General features: G+C 37.2%; 1 pseudogene; it reads left to right on the top strand.

Annotated features, from left to right (window-relative positions):
• The first annotated feature begins 609 nt into the window (after positions 1–609).
• On the top strand, positions 610–5,922 carry LOC116679876 (uncharacterized; annotated as a pseudogene).
• Positions 5,923–6,640: the final 718 nt, after the last annotated feature.

Below are 6,640 nucleotides of genomic sequence, written 5' to 3'. Positions count from 1 at the left end.
TGTGATGTTTTAACCTTGTTTCTGTAATTTCAACAGTTTTACATTAGTTTCTTAACAGAAGCTTTAAAACACACATCTCCATGCTGGAAACGTGCTTTTCAGCCTCTTCTGAGCTTTTTGTGATGTTTTAAGTACGGTGGCCCTGAGGTGCAAAACACAACGGCAAATCAGAAAACACAACACAAAAGAGAAAACACAACGGCCATCAGAAAACACAACAGCAAATCAGAAAACACAACACAAAAAGAGAAAACAACACACAAAAAGAGAAAACACAACGGAAATCAGAAAACACAACACAAAAAGAGAAAACACAACACAAAAAGAGAAAACACAACGGCAAATCAGAAAACACAACACAAGAGAAACACAACACAAAAGAGAAAACACAACGACATAACCAAAACGGAAAAGGTAGGTACCCTCGGGCGACAGGAATCGTCGCTGATTGGACAAAGAACTGGTCCGTCCTTTGAACCGGAAATACATCACCGCCAGACTTACGCGCGGAGAACTCTGCAAGACAAGCGGGAGCACAGAGGTATCCGCTATCATGTATTGCAACATTGTGGCAAAGAGTTCAAAGAGAAGCTTTAACTTCTGCAGTGAATGTGGAAAAGGCTGCAGGAAGACGGTGGCGACGCTCACGCGCAGCCTTCAAGTAAGTAAACGGATGTAACGTTAATGTAACGTTAGGCTACTTTAGGATGGTGTACCGTTAGCGTTAGCCTACCAGGGCAAGTTGGCCAACTGTCAGTTTCCAGACCTTACTCAACAATTCCTTTGCAGGTGTTTCAGAATCTTGCCGTTTGGAGTGAAATATGTATTGATGCAGGTTATAACTTACAGTAGGCAGTGAAACTGAAGACAGATGAAGGGACGTTCTAAAACGCCTAACGTGAAAAAGCTTTACGTGGTTTAATGAACCTAAACAACGATCAATCATCACCATATTTACCATGGCCTTATCTTGTCATAAACACTTAAACCTGTCAAAAAACCTAAACTGAAATCCAACGATTATAGAAGTTATCTCACGGTAACGTTTTCTTCTTCATTGGTGTCTATGGCGAAAAGGCTTAACGTGGTTTAATGTACCTAAACAACGATCAATCATCACCATATTTCTGTCACATATTACTCCTCATAACCAGTACAAACTGTCAAAAAATCGGACCCCAAAGTTCTATTATGGACGGTAGCTGACATTAAGCGTGTCTGCTTCATTAAGGGATATTGTAAGGAAAAAGCTTAACGTGACTTTTTACTTAACGTGTCCAATTTTTTGACAGTTTGTACTGGTAATGAGGACCAATATGTGAGAGAAATATGATGATAATTGATCGATGTTTAGGTACATTAAACCACGTTAAGCTTTTTCCCGTTAAGCGTTTTAGAACGTCCCCAGATGAAGCATCTTCAGGGTTTAGTTTATTTGCAGGCCAGAAAGAAAGATGTGTGTGTTTTTAGATTTGTTCACTTTCTTGCTTCATTTTTTATGTGTCACCAAAACTGCACCCCTATTTTACAAAAGATAATGTGTTGTCAAAATGTGTTTCTTGTATGCTGTAAAACATTAGACTACTGCTGTATGTATGTGTGTGAGTAATGTAATATTTTTCCTTTGCTACCATGTAGAATCACAGACTATTCAAACCCCTACTCTAGGGACCTTTCTAGAGTACCGAAAGAGAAAAGCGGAAGAGAGGCAAAACTTTTCATGTGGGAAAATGAAATCAAAGAAAATATGTAAAGTCCAGGTAAGTTGGTTACAGAGTGAGAATGAACAACTGTTAACTAGCTGTTGACATTCTTCCATCATCTCAGTCCTCTAAAAGGAAGCCTGATGATAGGGTCATCTTTATGCTGACCAGTATATTTTTGCATAATACTAATGTGTTTCTGTGCCACGACCATATTACTCAGACAATGACACTGTCCTGTTTTCACTTTTGTACATATTTGCTAGTTTCTTATTATGATGAATATGTAACCGTGACATGCAAATCATTGTATTACCAATTACCTGTATCGAAAAGTAATCTGCTGTTTACTGGGTTTTTAATGGGCACGTAAAATTATGTTTGCCCGCAGCGGCTCAGGACTAACCCTCCATTCTAACCTCATAATTCACTTGTACAGTTGATTGTATAATGACAATAAAGACCACTTCAACATAAACAGTGGGTTACTCTGTTTTCAGTGATATTTTGAGTTAATAATTGCCCATTTTGTATCCAAGTGTGACATGTAACATAGCGTTATTGATCATTTTAAGTAAACATTGATCTTTAAACACTTACAATTTATTTATTTATTTTGCAGATAAATATTGGTTTGATGACCATTGGGAAGGGTGGTGTCCTCAAGCCAAAGCGTGGGAAAACTATTTCCCTTTCTACACATCCTGACATCACTGCCCTAGATCTGCTTAATGAGGCAGTGAGGAAAATGAGGGACTTCAACAAAGACCTGGATGGAGGACCTTTCCCCCTTCTTTATCCAGATGGCTCTGAAGTTATTAATATCCCTGGGACACAAAGACCATTTACTCTAAAAGCATACAAGGAAGAAATTGGCAAGTCATATCAGCGGGTCATCATTTTTATCTGCCAGAAAAAAGACTTTGAGAAAGGTAAACTGTGTTGTTATGACCTAGTTGTGTCCAGTGCAGAGATGGCTGGACTTGCTATAATGCTATATGTTGGTCATTCATCACTTAAAGAATTATACTATACATTTTTTGCTTTTAACAAAACACTACACCTAGTGTTATGTAAAATGCCAAACAATCATCTAGATTAGACTCAAAGCCTGTGTCGTTTGACTTGCTTCGCAAGGACACTGAAATGCCACTGAATTCATAAATGAAAAATGTCTGAAGTATGTATTGGTAATGTGTCTCTTTTGAGAACGTTGGGAAAGCTTCATTGAGGTGAGCTTATTTTAATGTTTTTCAGTTGGAGAATATCCAGACACATCTGACACCCTGAGATTGTGATAAAAACAACATCAAGAGATTTTGATCTAGCTGATACACTGGTGAGTGTAATTTCAAACATATTTGAGTGATTTATGTGATTAACCTGCCTTCAACCTGTGTAGGTTTTTGACATTGGCCTACCAGTACTAAACAAATACTTGTATTTGAATTAAATGATGTCTTTACTACAGCCATTTGAACCTCACCACAAAAGCAGTCCTGTACACAAAGAGCCTGACAAGGTGTAAGTAGTTGGTGTGTGTGTGTGTGTGTGTACCATAGAAATTTAGATTTTACTGCATTTGCATACATATTTATTCGCTATTGACATAGCTTTGTAATTTGTTGTTCTTGTTACGTGTACTATACGCAAATGCATTGTTACTTCAATAAATCATTGTTTGTATGGTTTTGCAATGTCACCAATATATTTTGGAGTGTACTATGATTTATGCTTTTTTGCCCTCAGGAATGGTGATGGTGGGTTGTCACTCTCTACTAAAGTACATCAGGTAATGGAGTATTATTTACATAGAGTCTCTATCTTCCTCACTGGTCCATGACTTTAGGTATGAAACAAAACAATAGCTAAATGTTTACATAGACACCATCAATGTAACTATTATATGGTCTAATATAACAACAATAACTTAATTGATCCTCATAGGGAAATTCACTTCTGGCAGCTCATCTACCATTCAGTGAAGAATTAGAAAGTCTGATGCCTGTGGGTACAAAATATCCTCTATATCTCTCCATCCTGCAGTAAAGAGAGAGGAGCCATCGTCCACCATCAGTTTTTGATGTTATGATTACATTTAAACCTTTAGACCAAAGTCTATTCAAGTAAACTTATAATCATAGTATTATGTTTATTGCAGTTGTGTGCTTTTAAGCTTTGTTTTTCATTTAGGGGGAATATAAAGCCACTTAAGATGAACTGTTAACTACAAGCCTTTTGTGAATGTGCCTGACTTAAGAAATTGAAAGCGTATATGGAGAGTTAGATGATCGTGGATGCATCAAAGATCACTTCAGATATCCTCTTCAAGCACAGAAGCACATATAAGAAAAGTTAACTCAATACTTTATCATGCCATATATTTACGTCATGCAGTTTTTTGAATTGACAATTGTACCACATTTCACTTAAATTAGCAAGAATAAAAATAAACAGGGAAATGTGTCCACTGAATGTCATCTTCTGTTCTTTATTATCTCACCTCCTTAAAGGGATAGTTGAATATTTTGGCAATTTTCCTTATTGCATTAATCATCATTAGTCATATAAGCAGGTACATTCCTGTCCATAAGAGCATTTTGGAATTGTAGGATTGTGTATTTGATTAGTTTAGAGCAACCTATACGGTCCAACTCCGTGTATTCACTGAGCAGCTCGCATCTGTGCTTCAGGACTCTCAAAACAACAGGCATTGGTAATATACCTTCTCATTATTATTGCAATAGACAGGTTTCCCAAAATGTTGAACTATCCCCTTTAAGTAATCCATAGAGTTTGTTACATAATTATTTTGTCATTTTATTGAATGTCCTGTTTCTACATTTCTTAACTTTCAGACTATACACTCAGATGAGGAGCATAGTTATGCAACTACCTCCACATGTCTTGATGTCGAGAGCTCCTGTTACAGGTGTGTTTGTGTAATTGTATATAGATTGGTAGACAAAATATCATAAACATTATTGAGGGGTAAACACATTTCTCTCCTGACAAAGGTTAGATATTGAGTTTAAGCTGGAAGAGCTCGTCAACAATTTGATTGGTTTGATTTGATTGGATATGCATTTATGTGTGTCTATAATTACATTGTGTGCACATAATGTCTTTGTTTTGCAGAAGTACACCAACCTCTTTGCACCTATCGTCATTGACGATGATGAAGATGAAGTTCTCGTTCTTGAGGAAAAAAAGGACATGCCCTCAGAAAAATCTGAGTGAGTCATATAGACACAAGTAGAAAATTAACAAGCTCTCTACTCTGTCCAAAATAGAATTATACAAATGTGAGGACTCACTAAAATGAAAACCAATCTGACATTCTCTGTCTGTCACTACTTGAATCAGGTCCAGTTGTTGAGATGTGTGTTTAAAGAGAGTCCATTGGAATTAAGTTAATAAGAATAAAAAACTTGCTCATTCTTTTATAGATTGACTTATCAGTGCCTCTCGTGTCAATTTCATGTCAGGATATAGTCTATGAATATGGAATGAAAGATTTGTGTAAAGTAAGTAAAGTAGCTACTGTGCTTTGAATCTATTTTTAATGTCTAAAATAAGTTTTTTCGCTTTTTTCTAGACCCACAACTGTGCAGGCCTCTGAAATAATTGCAAATTTGGCACTTGCAATTGACCACAAGAAAGTCAGCAGGTTCAATATATCCAGATCTGATGTATGGGATGGAGCTGTAAGAGGCTTTCGACGCAGCTAATACTCCGAAAAAAGTGAGATCTTTGTGAAGTTCACAGATGATGCAGGGTCTTTAGAAGAAGGGTTGGACACAGGTGGGCCGAGGCGAGAATTCCTCACACTTCTAATGGATCACCTGAGAAATCGTCCCATCTTCGATGGACCTCAAGAAAGACGCTATCTTGTGTACAATCCCACAGGTGGGTTTTTTGACGTTATATTAAAATGAGAAGTTTCAGATAATCTTCTTTTTCTTTTTGTTTCTGCCAGTGATATAGATGGTAATTATGTATGATAATTCTGTACTCTCTATAACAGCTGTCAGACCTAAACATTTATACCTGAGGAGAGGAAAAATAAATAAAATATGTTTCACATCCCTTTGTCTGCTGCAGGGGTCGGCCCCTTCCCCAGAGTGTTTTTTACACCCTTTTGTCTGTTGCAGGTATTGGCACCGACCCCCGAGGGTGTGTTTCACACCTGGGGCATCCTGCAGGGTTTTGTGTCTAGGTGGGAAGTTAAGAGGTCTAGACATGAAAATACACAAATGGTTAACAAACAAAAGGAGATCTGATACCTTTGGGGAAAAGCATGGTGTAGGGACATCTCAAGTGATTGAAACATAGACAGATTCAAATTTACCATTACACTAGTTGTCATTTTCTGCCAATAAATGCCCTAAATTACAGTATTTTCATTAAAATTTGGGGAGAAATGTTGTCAGTAGTTAATAGAATTAAACAGAAATGTTCATTTCACTCAAACACCTACCTTAAATAGTAAAATCAGAGAAACTCATCGTTTTCAAGTGGTCTCTTATTTTTTCCACGACTGTACAGTATATAAATTGTATAGTGATAGTCATATTTGTAAGTTTTAGTTTCTTCAATGAAATATAAAGCTAATGAGTAACGTTACTACTTACTACTTACTAATGAGTAATGTTTTTAGATAATGCCGTGTCAAGCAATGCACTACTACAATGTTGACTTTCTCTTTTAGATGAAGTGATAGCTGTGTCAATCCCAGATGTGCTGATGTTTGCCACTGGCTTGTCAGCACTGCCACCAGCAGGAATAACACCCCGTCCAAGTATAGGGTTTTTAAATGACTCGCCGTTTCCAATGGCAACCACATGTTCGAACACACTCAAGCTCCCACTACTCGACTCCTACAGTGTCTTTAGGAAGAATATGGAGTTTGGCATCCAAAATGCGCCAGGCTTTGG

The sequence above is a fragment of the Etheostoma spectabile genome, unplaced genomic scaffold (assembly GCF_008692095.1).
Source record: "Etheostoma spectabile isolate EspeVRDwgs_2016 unplaced genomic scaffold, UIUC_Espe_1.0 scaffold00018258, whole genome shotgun sequence".
NCBI classification, from domain to species: Eukaryota; Metazoa; Chordata; class Actinopteri; order Perciformes; family Percidae; genus Etheostoma; species Etheostoma spectabile.
The sequence above is the reverse complement of the archived record's forward strand: the minus strand, read 5'-3'. Positions and strand labels throughout refer to the sequence as shown.